The following is a 16,096-nucleotide window of genomic DNA, read 5'->3' as shown; positions in this document are numbered from 1 at the left end:
GCATAACCCGTGCACTAGAGGCCAGGGAAGCTGATTGGTGCATAATTATATTGCGTGGTGTATGGTGACTTAATAAATATACGTACATAAAACTTTCTTCAAGTAACATCTATATTAATGAACACATGATTTGTTTCTGGGTGTTTTAGGTAACACAACAGCGGAGCCGTTTTCTGCAATCGTAGTTTCCCCGTAGACGGCCGTAAATTGACAACCAATATTTGCAACTGTGCAACATTTACAACTCCGCTGTCAACTAAATAATTATCGCAAGCAGATAATATTCGGTGCAACGACAGAGTCGTCGTAGCTCCCAGCTTCAGTTTAATTTTTCCCAAGATACCTGTATTAGATTGAGAGCTGCGGAGCGTTTTGCACTAGCTCTGGAGCCAGCGTGTGCGATTCCTCGTCGACGCGGCCCGGGAGACGCACGCAATCGACCTTTTCACGACGTTATCTGCGCATGCGCCTGCAGGCACCGCCATCACTTTTCGTGGCTCTCTCTTATCGCTCTTATCCAAGTCGCCGCTTCTGACGCTAGAGAAGAATCTGGCACAAAAACGCGAAGAATAGTGTGCAATTATTTAAGTGGAAAATAAAATAGGCTGTTTTAAAACAGGAAAAAGGAAGTAAAACGTATTTTGGCCGGAACGGTTGTGCCTGCTATTCTGTGGCCAAGGTGGTAGTTACAAACAATGTTGACATTTGGGGGTGGGGGGGGGGGGGAACTCATTAAGGACTCTTATTTTATAAATTCTATCATTATTTCAGACAGTAAGTTGTTTGTAGAGTTTGCAATTTTTTCTGAGCGTGCCTATGGAAACGTCGCCTTCGTGGTAAGCCGGTGCACCAACCGTCAGCTACAGTTTAAAAAAACTTGCTGCTGAGCGAGTTGGTTTATACTGAAGAAAAAAGAAAACGTGGCGTTAAACAGTCGTGGACAATGACAAGATAGGACGGATACAGGCGTCCGTATCTGTCGTAACTTGTCTTCGGCGAAGTACGTTTTGTTTCTTTTTTTTTTTTCGCCAGTTACAAATGTCGCGGCGGCATATTACCCGCTCAGTCTTACATCCTTCGACTACGGCATGACCAACGTCAGGTACGAACCCGCACTGCCTGTTGTTTCACTTAACACGGCTACCACAGAACAGGGAGGATTTCGGCTTCCTCGTAGCCCGTAGACGTGCTAATGCATAGTGAAGAAAGCGAATCCCAAAAACCGCTTAAGAATCCAATTGTCATGCTAAGCCCAAGCCAAAAAGGGGGGTATTCCCATAAGCCCCCACAACGACATAGATTACCAGGCGCAGTTTCCTCTCTAGTATGCTTACTAAGAAACTATATGATGTGTGCACCCCGTGATCAGCCATGTTGGACAGCAGCGTCACCGGAAATCGAGGCTGCACGAGCCACCAGTTGGGATTTTCGTATTAGGTCTCCAAGCGCTCTTCTTCACCTGGAAAAGGTCCATGACCGTCAGAACCTAGTGCAGAACAACTTCGGTGTAAAAATATGTTAAGCAGGTTTGCTTAGTTCTACTAAAAAGCACAAAAATGCATCTCAATTATATTTTCTCAACGTAGGTCGTCTTATTCACAAATTGAAACTCAACCTGGGTACTTGAAAACGCGACAAAAAGACATGCGGTGACCTGTGCACAAATCGAAAGCTCCCGTCTTGCTCGCACGTGACGCGAAAGTGCGTGTCATTGTATATTCCACCTCTAAACGTCATTATGGAAGGCTGAACGAGGGATCGCAGATTATATTACAGCCATCAATTTCCGAGAATGCATTTCTCGCAAGCGGTTCGTCGCTTTGTACTATTTCCTTTTCCTTCCAACGTCGCGGTCTCTGCTTCGGGGTGGCCGCGCAGGCAAAAAGAAAAATAATAAGAAGAGGAAATCAAAGGTGCTTTCACTTTGTCGGCCCTCGAGTTCCCGTTATCTGAGATGCGCTGAAGGAGCACACCCACGCGGCGGCGATATCTCCGGGCGGCACGGAATGCAGCACTCAGAATTTTTCACTTAGCAGTGGTCGCTTAACCCACTGTGATATAGTGAAGGTTATATTCTTGCATTGTTGTTCACGGGAGGTTATCTCGATGGTGCAAGGCACCCGCCCTGCAAAAAAATAAAATAAATAAATAAATAAATAAATAAATAAATAAATAAATAAATAAATAAAAATAGAGGGCTGTGCAGACAGTGCTGTGAAAAGATTGTAGACGCTCGACCGGCTAGCGTAATTTGAGGGAACGGTGGTTCATTTTTCTTACTTTCTCTATTCAATTTATGATATTTCTTCATCGCGTTGAAATTTTGCCTTTATACTACTCTTAAAGTGTCGTGTCTAAAACTTAAGGCATTTGTTCATTAATTTCCTACTTACCCTACTTGTGAATCGTTATTCGATTGTGCAGTCGATTGCATCCCAACCTCCAAGGCCACACGGAGAAAAAGAAACGTTGAGAAACTAGGTTTTCAAAATATTTTACTGTCATTGAAGCTATCAGCTGTTAGGTTCCTATGGAAATCAATTTGGCAACAGCTGTCAACAAAAACGAAAGTGTGTTCCGCTTGTTAAATCACAAACAAAATGACAAAACAGAGCGGTAAGGTTTTTTAAGATTTGGAATTGGTTAAAGAACCAGAAAAGTGGTGAACGGGACAAGAAGAGAAATGTGCATCTATGTTTGTCTTCTCGCACTTACGGCAACATTTCGCAAGCCATCCTCAGGCTCCCCCTTTTTTCTGTCCCCATGTTTTCTTTCGTTTTTCATGATGCAAGGCCTTTCCATTTACTCTCAAAAAGGCTTTGCCTTGCATTTCAATTTATCAGTCGCCTTACTTGTTGGCGCAGAAAAGATAACAGCGACGCGCAATTTACAGCAAAGACGGCATATAGTACCAGAAGCTCTTATTCTCTGGCGGGGGATTTCTTCCCGAGCGGGGACGGGGAGAAAAAGAGAGCGCCTGCAGTGGCCGGAGGGAGGAACGAAATGAGCCCCTTTTGTCAAGCTTATAAGGAACTCGGGCCCACTTCGCGCACGTATGTAAAGAAAGCTCGCTGATAAAGGTGTGGTCGTTGGGCGGCGGCAGGGACACGAGGGGAAGTCCCATTCTTCGCGTTCTCGGGTCCAGCTCTTTCGCGACAACGAAACAAACAAGGGAGCGCCGCTTTGAAGGCGCGGCCGGCGAGTTTGATAGCGGCCCCAATTAAAAACCTGGCGCCCGCTCACAATGACCGCCGACTCGCGAGCGCGCTGCCCACACGCACATTCCGCTGAACACACACAAAGATCCGCAGATGCCGGCACCGTGGCGAAAATTGGGACGCCTCAATTACGGATGCGCTCGGATTCAAGCCACGGACACGGGGGAGGAGCGCGGCTGCAGTCTCTCTCCGAGTTGGACGAGACGGACTGGACGACAGCGCCAAGGAAAGCGGGGGGCCCCAGGAAGCGCAGCCATCGCACACGCCGCTGCTGCGGTGCGCGCGCAGTGAGGGGGGAAGGGGAGCCGGGAAACGGGGGAGAACGTGCGCACAAGCTGAGAACTGGCAGGTTGAAGCCCGGCAGCGGCAGGGAAGAATGGAATACCTCAAGCGACACTGGTATCGAGAACTTACACTAAAGCCAACAGCAAAAGACGAGAGCAATGCAAGAAAACCGGGGCAAATGAGAATGAACAAAATCTCAGCTGTGAGTAACAAGAAAGACAAAACATGGCCTATTTGCACCCGGAGATGTTTACTGAAGTTAAAATAGAGAAATATGCCTACCTGAATTAAGTACGTTATAAATCGGGTCTGCCCATGGAGGCACGCAAATATGGAAAAAAGGAGAAAACAAGGATTACTGTATTACTTGGCATGCTTGCTGAGCAAGCAGTCACTGAGCCGATTCGTCTGTCTTACCATTTCTATTTGTCTTACCATTTCTATTTTGTGTCTGGGGCTAGTCAGACTTGCCAAAGCCTGGTTCCTCTAATTAGTATTTTCGAAGGTTAAAAGGTTTTTTGAAACGTATTATTCGGATAGAACTTTGCGGAAGGAAAAAGAATGATACCGACTACGTGCGGGTATTTGCGGAATTGTAAGCTGCTCACCGCTGTGGCTCAGTGGCTGAGGCATTGTGCGGCTGAGCACAAGGACGCGGGTTCGATTCCTGGCCGCGGCGACCGCTTCTCTGGCGGAGTTGAAAAGCGAAAACTGCGCCCGTGTGTTCGAGGTTTCGGCGCGCCTTAAAGATCCCCAGGTGGTCAGAATTAATCCGGATCCCTCCACTACAGCGCGCCTCATAACCTTTGTAGTTTCGTCGCGTTAAACCTCACAATCAATCAATCAATCAATCAATCAATCAATCAATCAATCAATCAATCAATCAATCAATCAATCAATCAATCAATCAATCAATCAATCAATCAATCAATCAATCAATCAATCAATCAATCAATCAATCAATCCATAGATAAATCAATCAATCAATCGATAAATAAATCCATCAAAGCTATTAATCAATTAGTAATATTTGTCACGTGCCGCCGGTACTCACCTTCTCAGTCACCAGCCGGAAGAATGTGATAAATCTTGAAGCAAAACCACAAAGGAACTTAAGTCCACAATTTCCTTATCGCCGATCGCCAATGACGTCGATGAAGTGAAGTCCCACCCCCGCAACCGCTCCGCTCTCCTTCTGTGAATAATTTCCCTTTTTAAAAACCGACGTTCTCTGGACTTTTTTAGCCGCATTTTGTTGTTGGGGCCATGATCCGGGTTCTGTTACCATAACGAGAACCATCCATGGTAAAACTGTCAGCATTGCTCTCTTTAGTGTATATGAGCTTAGGGTGAGTTGATGCTGAGGCCTGGTTCTCCGACGAGCCCGAAGACAAAAGCGCCCACGCGCGCGGTGTTTTGTGAACAGTGGCCTACAAAAGCTTCCCTATATTTTCCACTTCTTTTTCGTTTCTTTGCCGTCGTATACTGACATACTGCCAGACTAAGGCTACCAAACGCGTTTTTACTACTTTCATAAAGCGGGGAAATACGGGGCCATCGAATACCAAAAGATTTCGTCAATGCCGCTTGGGTAGCCTTTTCTGTTTTCTAGAAAAAAGAAAAAGGAAGACTCGTGGCCAACCTATCGTTATGCAACTAAAACGCCATCATCCCGACCAAGCTGCCACAAGCAATACGACGGGAAAGTATAGAAATGTCGGTAAAAGAGCAGAAAGCATTTTCTGGCGAGAAAAGTGTCGTGCAGCACAAATAAATAAGCCTAGACATGAGACGAGAAAAAAAAAAAAAAAACGGGGAAGAAGTTTCTCCGCCGGAGAATGTCATCGCAAGCGTGACGGCGCTTAAAGGAAAGTTCTCCTTCGGCGGCGGTTCTTGCCTTAAGAGCAGAACTGAGTGCTGGAGGACCACTCAAGTGCACCGTGTCGTCCTGTGCCCATTGAAGAGAGCCAGTCCATTAGCCACCGCCGCCGACAGTACCTTGCAGTTCCATTAGCACACCCATTGTGAGGCTCTTCTCTTCCCCGAAATCCCGCGGCTTTCGTTTCTAAACTTCTGTAAAGTGAAAAGATATATCTACATGTATATATATTAGAGCATACATATATATATCTACTCTGTAGCGTCAGAGTTAAAAAGCGAAAGGGCAAAGTTCAATCAGATCTTCATGGTTATTGGCTGCACACACACTCGCCGCAAACAGAAACGTGCGAGCTTTAAAAGAGTACTGTTTATTTGGGCATTACTCAATTTTTGACGGAACCTGCGTTACATCTGTGGAAATATCTAGTTCACAAACAAAGGAGCCATGCTGTCGTTTTTCACACTTTTTGTGGTTTCAAATTCATAAGTTATTTTCAAAACTTGCTTTGGGGTGGTTTTCGAATTGCCAACTTTCCTAATACCGAACGTCCCTTCTGCGGAGCATTTTTTTCTCTGGCTTGAACAACAACGCACCTTTTTCGTCCTTCATTTCAGAACACACACTACTGAAGAAACCATGCTTCGAAAACTTGTGGCAGATACATTTCGCCGGGGAACTTGACTCCACGCATGGTGCATGTCTCCGTTCTGCTCACCATGCGCCTTCTGGCCATATCCCTTCACGCTGTACGAGTGCTCCCACACCCAAACCATCCTCCTCTCCCAACCCCAGCCCAAAAGCAAAGCGAGGGCCAGCTGGCCATATGGTAGTTTGGTCAAGAATGACAACAAAAACGAATAAAAAAACAAAACAAAAAACGCTTCGACTCGCAATCAGAGTTTGAAGAGTACAAACAACTTGAAAAAAATTATACATAAAGTACACTGGTATGATATATCTATAGCTACGGGTTATTTGGTGGAATCAAAGCGGAATTCCAGTTTTACGCGGTATGATGAGCGGTCAGTTGGGACAACAATGGCGTCGTGGAGGTGATTCCAAAGTGTAACTGCACGGGGGAAAAAGGAGCCGTTCATTGCGGATGCACGCCATTGATTTGTGCAATGGGGTTAGAATGGTTAATGTGGCAAGAAGTTCTGTTAGGGGGCTTTAAAAGTTCGGGTCTTGAGTGCGGGCGGAAAAAGAAACTGTGAAGGAGGCATAGGCGTGAGATGAGGCGGCGTGACGCGAGAAATGGCAGTTCGATTGATTGTTTTAGGGCGGTGACGCTGATTTCTCTGAGAACTGTGAGCTTATAAAGCTATCTGCGCGGTTTTGGACTGATTCTAGTTCGTTAGCGAGATATATGCCTGGGATGGATTCCAAATGGACGACGCGTATTCGAGCATTAGGCGTACGTATGTTAAGTATGCTAGTTTTTTAACGTCAAGAGATGCAGATTTTAGATTAAGGCGCAGAAAACCAAACGTGCCCTGAGCGTCTGAGCAGATGGACTGCACGTGCGGCGCAAATGAAATAGACGGGTACATGTGCCCTCCGAGATGTGCAATCTAGAGGAAGCGAATTGATAGAATAGGTATCATGAACACTGGCGCGCTTACAGGAAAATGACATCGATTTGCATTTGGTTAAGTTGAATGGCATTGATGAGTCTTGGTACCATAGCGCGACTGTGTTGAAGTATTGCTGCAGTTTAGTGCTGTTTTCAATGTTGTGGATGGGGGAGTATCTGACACAGTCGTCTGCAAATAGTCGAAGTTTTGTTTGTATGTTTGTTGGCAGGTATTTTATGAATATTAAGAATAGAAGAGGTGATAAGCCCGCGCCTTGAGGGACGCCTGATGATACGTTAGTTAAAGAGGAGTTATGATTATTAGCAGAGGTGAATTGTTTACGGTTAGAGACGTAGTGTTCAACCCAGGAGGCAATATTCCATGCAATACCCAGTGAACAAAGTTTGCTAAGTAATAGATTATGTGGTACGCGGTGAAAAGCTTTGGAAAAATCGAGGAATATGGCATCAGTCTGAAGGTTATATGCTTTGTAGTGCGTCGTAGGTAAACTCGGCTAATTGGGTCTTGCATAAGAAGTGCTCTCGAAAACCATGCTGGTCATTATAGAAGAAATTTACCAATGCAAGGTGAGTCGCGATGTGAGAGATATAATGTGTTCCATTAATTTAGTGGAAATGCTAGTCAGGGAAATCGTGTGGTAGTTTGCGGGATTGGTTAGTTCTCCTGCTTTGAAGATCGCTACTATTTAGCCAATCTTCCAATCGTCTGGAATCTCGCTTGTTTCAATAGACTCCATGAAGATGAGGCAAAGAATCTGACTAACCACTGTGGCGGTGTTTACTAAAAGTTTAGGGGGTGCTTTCTTTGGGCGTAGAGTGTGTACGGTATATTCTCGTCAACTTGTGTTTGCGCCATTAGTAATAAATACAACGGTACCATAAGGACGATGCGCACAAAACAGTCAAGCTTTTTAGTGCCCTGACAGATAATATTTTCCAAAACCCACCTTTCTAGTGCTGTGAATACGCGCAACTAAAAATAGGACGACATTCCCTGTGCTTATAGGCAGAAGAGTTACATCATTTCCTTTCTGTCATTTTGATGTCATCTTTAACCGTTCAAGGGCACAGGTAAATGCAACAAACACGAAAAATGCCAACTGGTGGAATGGGTTCCCTGCAAGGTTATGCAAAAACAGCTTGCCATTAATTTCACCATCGCAGTGTTCTGCGACAAGGCGCTATCATCGATCAAAAGAAACATTAAGAAAAAGGCGAGGTAGCTGGTACCAGTTGAAGAAAAAATATCTGTGTACTCGAACTGCTAGCGCACTGATTTCGTTAACTCTGACGGGAAAAAGAATAACTCTAACATTTGTGAGCATCTTTTTGTTTCCGATTTCTTTAATATAATATTCTTTCTGTGATCAGGACGGAAACCTCGGCCAGAGACCACGCAAATGGAAAAGTTTTGTTCGCTACCAAACCATTTCCACTGGTCCTGCGTGTCGTCACAACCAGCTCGGAGAGGCAATGCTGCCCAGTCTCGAGTTCAAGTGCGGACAGCTCTTCACCACAAAAGATGTGAATTAACAAGAACAAAACGAAAACAAAAGCCAGAGGCGGCTGTTTAAACTGAACAGAGCCCAAGTTCGGCTCTTCGTCGCTCATCCCCTTTTATCGTCTTGAAGGTTTGGGGGGGCGACTTCTTCCCTCCGTAAACTGAACCCATTTTTTGATTTAGGGTGTCGTCCTCAGCTGAAAAAAAAAAAAAAAAAAGCCTCGCCGCAAAGCAAGCAAGAGAATGGCAGGCGGCAGGAGATACGGATCGTCGTGACCCGAGCGGATAGAATGAACGCAGTTGGACCTCCTAAAGGTAGCCCGACGAACGCGTCTACTCCCGCCCACTTATTACGGAGAAAGTGGAAAGTCCTCCACTTTCATACAATCAAACACGGCGCAATAGGCGTGTAAAGAAGAGGCAACTCTTCTTCGCTCGGCAGTCCTCGTGCGTGTCGCTTTCGGCCCGTTCCCTCCGGCTTCACGAAAGATGCACCCTTTTAGCCGAACTTCTTTAGTATCACTCAGTCGTTTATGTTTGTTGCTGTTGTCGCTCCGCTTTTCCCTCTCATATTTTTTCTGGTCGCATCATTTGACCACGAGACGGTGCGCCCCACTTTTTCTTGCACTGTTGTCTGGCGCTGTCCATTTGCGGTGACCTCGATACGCTTGCGATTTATGTCCTCTCCGATATTCATTGTTGAAGCGACCCCTTATTCGAAATGACAGAATTTAGACACGTCTCTCTGCGCTCGGCTATAAAAGGTTCTGATAAGGTATGGGTAGAATCATTTAAAAAATGCGAATTAAACACACGGAAAACATTTTTCGCGAGAGTTAGAGTTCCTGGTATTGAGCCGCAATGAAGAACAAAAACATCAACAAATGCGTCACCTGAGCAGCAGTCGTTACTCGTTACTCATCATCATCCTATTTTATTGTACCCTTAAGGGCCCCTTGCGAGGTATTACATAAGAGGAGGGTAAGTACTAAGTTTCACAATGGGTGATGGTCGATGATACAGGCACACACGTGAGGCATGTTCATAATAAAATGGCAGCAACATATACATGGAGGAACTGTAACAATAAATAAAAAGAAAAAAAAAGACTAATAAATTAACAGCAACTGTAATTATCTCCGATTAACTGTTTGAATACTAAGGGGTCACGTTCGTTGTCAATGGTTTTGTGTATTGATTGATTTTAGGGTTTAACGCGCCGACGCAACGCAGGCGATGAGGCGCGCCGTAGTGGAGGGCTCCGGATTAATTTTGACCACCTGGGGATCTTTAACGTGCGCCGAAATCTCGTACACACGGGCGTTTTTGCTTTTCGCCTCCATCAGAAAAGCGGCCGCCGCGGCCGGGAATCGAACCCGCGACCTCGTGCTCAGCAGCGCAACGCCTTAGCCACTGAGCCACCGCGGCGGGTTATGGTTTTGTGTAGTTTATTCCAATATTCTATGGCTGTAAGTAAAAAGAATTTGTTAAAAGCGTTAGTTGACTCATGTAGGCGCTGTATACTTAACGAGTTAAAGAGGCGACGCGATGAGCGTGCAGGAGGGAGGAGTACTGTGTTCCGTTGGGAAGAGAAATTATAGAATAGTTTCTGTAAAAGGCAGAGTCGAGAAACTTTACGTCGGATTTTGAGGGCGGGGAGGTTCAGCGATAATTTAATATTGGCAATACTTGAGCTCGGGCTGTACTGTTAAGAAATAAATTTAGCGGCACGATTTTGAATTGATTAAAGCGAATTAATCAAATAATTTTGGTGGGCGCTCCAAATAGCCGATGCATATTCAAGTTTAGTACGTGGGAAAGTTTCGTAAGCCAGTTTTCGAATTTGGGAAGGAAAGAAGGTTAGGGATCTTTTGATATAGCCAAGGGATTTCGCAGAGGCGGCGGTTAGTTGGATGTGATCGGACCATGTTAGATTGCTTGATATGACTACGCCAAAGTATCGATAGTACGATTAAGCCTGGGTTAGAATTAGGAGTTTACGGAATACTGGAAGTTATGAATACTCGTTAGTCATGATGCGCAATATGAGGTGAGAATTGCAAGGAACCAAACATTAACAACCTCGAATTATTCAGCCGATGGGCGCCAGCCAGCAGCGTAAGTGACCCCACCACATTTCAGAATAAAACGTATCTTATTTTTTATTCGTCTCTATATTGGGACAACTTCATGTCGCTTCTTGGGCGCCGCTTTTTTAAAGCCAATTTTAACGCGCTGGGACTTCCAATTGCAAATAATTCTGCCAATATAGACTTACAAAGCAACGATGTTGTTTTTCAGTCTTTGTCAAAATATATAGACTGACAAAGCAACGATATTGACAAGCTGCTTATTTCAGCTGGCCTGTTTCATTCGATGTTCCCGAAGCACCTCAAGGAATGTGCACTAGATACGACGGCTTGCAATCCTGCTGTTTGTCGGCGCTCACACCAGGGACGCACCCAAAGGGGAGGCCCGCCCCCCCCTTCCCCCCTGAAATTTATTGGAACATACCCCCCCCCCCCCTTCCCCAAGCCACCTCTCTTCTCCCCTCGCACACATTCTAAAGCGCCGCCAAATAAATCCTGGGCTTGATAGCTATTTCAGGCGTTTTTTTTTTCGGAATGAGCCAAATTCACCTAAGGAGAATTCGTGGGGAAAAAAAACAGAAGTTTGGAAACGGACATAAATGCAATGCTGTCAAAACTATTCAACGACTGTCAGCTAGGGGAAATATATAGCGACAAGTAATTAAGAATTATGCGGAGAATTTGAGCAATGTTAGGATAAGTTCGGATTTGGCTCATACTCAGTTGAAACAGACAAGTTGGTGCGGAATTCTTATGAAAACTTTATTGCAATTGACTTTCAAGAATGGTGCGATAGCGTTTTAAGCAAAAAAGGCAAAAAACATGCAACAGAGCTTCAAGAACAGTAAAACTATACATGAAGAGCCGGTGAGTCTTCTTGGCAGCATTAGCAGCTCTTTTCGAATGGCTCTGTCGGGTACTCTATTGGGTGCGCCTAAAGACACTCATGAAGCTCTTCATTGCCTTGCCATAAATTTCCAAAACGCTTCACAAGAAGCCCGCGCACATCATCTTCTTCACCTTAATGAAGTGGCTCGTACCCACAGAGAAGGGGGATTTGCCATGGCTTGGAAGCGGCAGCTAATTTGTTAGGTACGTAAATGGGAAATATTTCATTTCATTTCATTTCATTTATTTTATTTTCCAGGACAACCGGTGGGCGGTCTTCAGGGCTATAAGCTGCGAGCTGCAGCTTGACAAGGCCCAGGAGCCGTTGTACATAACAACAACGTACAAGTAAACAACAAACAACAAAACCGCAAAACGTAGCTCTTTCGGCTATGAAAAAACAAACGTAATGCAAGTTGTACAGAAATTGTACAGAATCATATTGGAATTGTAAAAAGTTGCGCAGACAAAAATATAAACTGCAGAAATAAGTCGCGTGTACAATTTCCCAGCACATGCAGTATACAGATGAACGTAGAATACATTGCAAATTAAACTGTACCGGAATCATAACACAATTTCAGTCACTTTTATATACACGATAACAAAAGATACCACTGAAATCACGAGACATTTTACGTGTACACATTCTTCGCACTCATAAGAATTTGTATCTTTCATACGTTGTCACCATCTGCATGGATTTCTGTAAATTAATTATTTACACTCACGTTGATAAAATACTCCCGTAATTTTTTTTTGAGAAGTAATGGCTTTATCTTTAAATTTATTACGTATCACGGGTAAATTGTATTTTAGCGACTGTAACTTATATTGCGTTCGAAAGTAGGGGATAAACCATAATTCGCTATTTCTGGTCATAACTGAAGTATCGCGGGGCGTAAGACAGGTTAAAGTGTTTAAGAAAGTTAGACGTTCACTTCCGCAAAAATACATTGATTGCAGTATGCAAAATTCATAGTTATGTTCAAATCGAATAATATTATATTGTAAAAATAAATTTCCATTGGGGAATAACCTGTCAACATTTGCTATGTGTCGTAAGATTCTTTTTTGCAAAACGAATATTTTATTAATGTTTCCCTTGGTTGTCGTTCCCCAGACTAAGCTGCAGTAGTTAATTTCCCAGGCGAACAAAGCATAATATATTTGGAGTTTAACATTCACTGGCATGACCATCCGACAGCGAGATACAGCTCCTGCTATCGAGGAGAGTTTATGGGCGATATATCTCACATGCGACTCCCAACTCAGGTGACACGAAAACCAGGCACCAAGAATTTTGTGCTCATTAACAACTTCAATAATCTTGTTATTCAGAATTAGGCTATTTCTTAGGTTTAATGCCCTATTTCTAGCTCGAAAAAATACAGCTTTTGTTTCATTAACATTAATTCTCAGCAGTTTGCCTCTGACCACATCGCCAACCTATCAAGGAGAGAGTTACATCTTACTATTAGATTGTTTACATTTTTGCCTGAAACAGGAGCAGTGCTGTCGTCTGTATATATAAAGAATTGCACACCTTTGTCAATAAAAACAATGTCATTAATATATAAATTGAATAGAAGGCGCCCCAAAACACTTCCCTGGGGACGCCGCGAGGAATCGGTAGTGAAGAAGATTCCGTGTTGCCGAGTCATACAAGCTGACTCCTGTTACTCAAGTACGAGTTAATTAGGCAAAGTGATGTTCCACGAATTCCAAATGATGAGAGTTTTTTGTGAAGGATCTGATGATTTAAGGAGTCAAACGCCTTACTGAAGTCCACGAAAAGGCCAAGTCTAAAGTCGCCATTTTCGATGTTGTGAACTATAGTTTCCTTCATTGCAAGTAATGCTGTCTCAGTATATGGCGCCTTTCTGAAACCGAACTGGGCATCAGTCAAAGCAATATGTTTTTCGGAGAAATTTGATATGCGCATATATATAATTTTTTCTAACCCCTTAGAAAACACTGGTAGTATTGATATTGGTCTGTAATTAGTAGCTAGGTTTTTATCCCCTCCTTTGTAAAATACAGATACCTTAGCCCTTTTCATTGTAGACGGAAATATACCAGATTCTAGAGCTAGATTATATATGTTTGTTAGTAGTGGTGTAATATATTCAATGACAAACTTTATTGGTTTCACTTGCAAATTATCCGCGTCTAGGACTTTACTGTTGCTTAGGCTCATGATGGTAGTCTGAACTTCAGCTTCATCCGTGGGGTGAAGGAAAATGATATCCATTATGCAATAGTTATATACGCTTGAAGTCGGCGAGACAACATAATGGGGTATGGCGGCGTTTACAAAATAATTGCTAAAGTAGTCAGCAAGGGCTCTACCACTTAACTTTGTATTGTTCACAGTAATTACATCAGGACACATGAAATTTTTATTTTGTCCCAGTACGTTATTTATTGTTTTCCATAAGGCGTCAGGCCGTTTTTTGCATATGTCGGAGAACAGTCGCTGATAGTATAGATTTTTTGCCTGCCTCAATGCGGCATTAACTTTATTTCTTAAAGTTTTAAATTCTTTTATTTTTGTTCTGATCGAGTTTTCAAGAAATTAAAGTAAGAACGATTCTTATTTCTTATCAACTAAAGGTGTTCCGGCGTGACCCATGGCTTTGTTATCTTTTGAGATCAACTGCTTGTCTTCATAGGAAAATAACTAGAGTAAATACGCGTGAAAACTTCCATAAATTTACAGTAAGCTGTATCGACATTATTGCTAGCAAGCACTTCACTCCAGTCATACGTTCGGACGTCCTCCTTAAATGTTTCCAATGCTTTGTCAGAGATATATTGAAACGTGAAAGGCTTACATGGGACATTTATACGATTGACTTTGCTTTAACATATCATACAAAGCGGGCAGTGATCACTAATATCATATGCAATATTACCTGCACTGTAGACAGGAGTTTCTACTGCGGTAATTAGTAGATCAAGTGTGGATGACGTTGTGACTGTAACTCGGGTAGGTGGTGCAATTAAATTATCAAAGCCAGATGATTGGAGCCGGATATTAAGTTTGTGTGCCATGTTGTTCTCTAATACATTCATGTTGAAATCACCACCGCACGTTAATTGCAAGTTATTGATATTGACATAGTCAAATAGATCTTATAGGCAGTCTAGAAATTTTTTCTATGCTTCCATTTGGAGGTGGATACAAAACCGAGAGTATTTGATTGTCGTTTCTAAACGTTAGTGTTTCATAGCCATCAGTGGTCATACTTTAGTTACAAATGCACTCACATTTTTATTGTCCCTAGCATATATTGCAACCCCACCACCCCTTTGTTTAATCGATTCATAATAAAAAGACTATAACCGTCAATATCTACTAAGGTATAGTCTTCGTGATACCATGTTGCAGACACGAATAGAAAACTAAACTTGAAAGAAAATTCACACAAGAAACAGGAAAATAAATCACCTTTTCTGGCCGCAGAGCGTGCATTAAAATGGAGAAAAGAAAGATTCGATTTATTAGGAAGGCTAACGTTCTTTGGCGATACGAACTCAGTATAAAGCATGTTCGAGAACCGAGAACGCAAAGCTTAGCGCTGTAGTTTTTTTTAAACAAATTTCTGCAAGGTGGCCATCGTGTTCAATCAGAATGCTGGGCTCGTCATCCGACCTTCCAGCAAAACTTTTTCCGTTGAAACACCACACGGACTTCCAGTGACATTCGCGCTTCCTGCTGATTGCTTTGCCCAGCAGCTGCTCGAGTGCAGGGCAAAGATGCTCATTGATATAGATCGGCGCCGGGTCGTCAAGTCCGATATCAGTGTTGCACAGTCGGCCTTTCTTTCCCTCCTTTTTCAGCGCGGCATCTCGCTTCGCACGGGATTTGAACTGGATAACAGTGTTGCTTTTTTGTGCGTCTCGCGTCGGTACACGGTGGCAAGTCTCGATATCAACATCGGAAATAGTTTCTTGAATGGCCGAGCCAATCTTACCAGTGACGAAAACAACGTTCTCATCAGGCTGCTGGAGAATACCGCGAATTTCGAGGTTCATGTTATGTGAATACAGTTCTGAGCGCGTAATTCTGAATTCAAGCTCAACATTCCTCTTTTCTAGTCCCTGGCACTTTACCTCAAGTGCCACATTGTCGCTTGCAAGCTTTTTGTTCACCGCTACTTCAATTTTTTCTTTGAGTTCCTTTATGTCTGCGTGAGCGAACTTGATGCTGGATACGGGAGTAATAGCAATAATAATAACCAGATTTACTCCGCAAGGACGAAGGAGACGAGATAAAATGATATGCTCGGAAACAAGTTAAGGACGGCAATAGCTCATATACTGCATCACTCCGCCTAAGCGACGGACCCGGATGTCAACGGGCGCGCACGTTTTGAACGGAGATGCTATGAATGCGGGATATCGTCTGCCTTTCCTCGCGTAGTTTGCCGTCGCTGCAGTACTTTATAAGCATATTAAGTACAGAAAAACACGGAAACAGCTCGTGGCATGTTCAGAGTATTCCCAGGAACACACTACTTGCGGCCCGCGGAGTAACATCCGGCTGCGGTGATGAGGCACAGCGGCAACTTCCGGCATCGTGGACACAAGAACGCAAGGAAATGCAACACGTGGACGCAAGACAAATCGATT

The 16,096-nt window shown here is 43.6% G+C and overlaps 1 protein-coding gene across 1 annotated transcript in view; it reads left to right on the top strand.

Moving 5' to 3' along the window:
• LOC144159690 (uncharacterized) overlaps positions 1-16,096 on the top strand; it is a 226,819-nt gene that overhangs the window by 150,548 nt on the left and 60,175 nt on the right. The window lies entirely within an intron of this gene.

Source organism: Haemaphysalis longicornis, unplaced genomic scaffold (genome assembly GCF_048455015.1).
Source record: "Haemaphysalis longicornis isolate Haplotype H1 unplaced genomic scaffold, Haemaphysalis longicornis Haplotype H1 scaffold_10, whole genome shotgun sequence".
Lineage (NCBI taxonomy): Eukaryota > Metazoa > Arthropoda > Arachnida > Ixodida > Ixodidae > Haemaphysalis > Haemaphysalis longicornis.
Note: the sequence above shows the minus strand (reverse complement) of the source record. Positions and strands in the feature narration are given on the sequence as shown.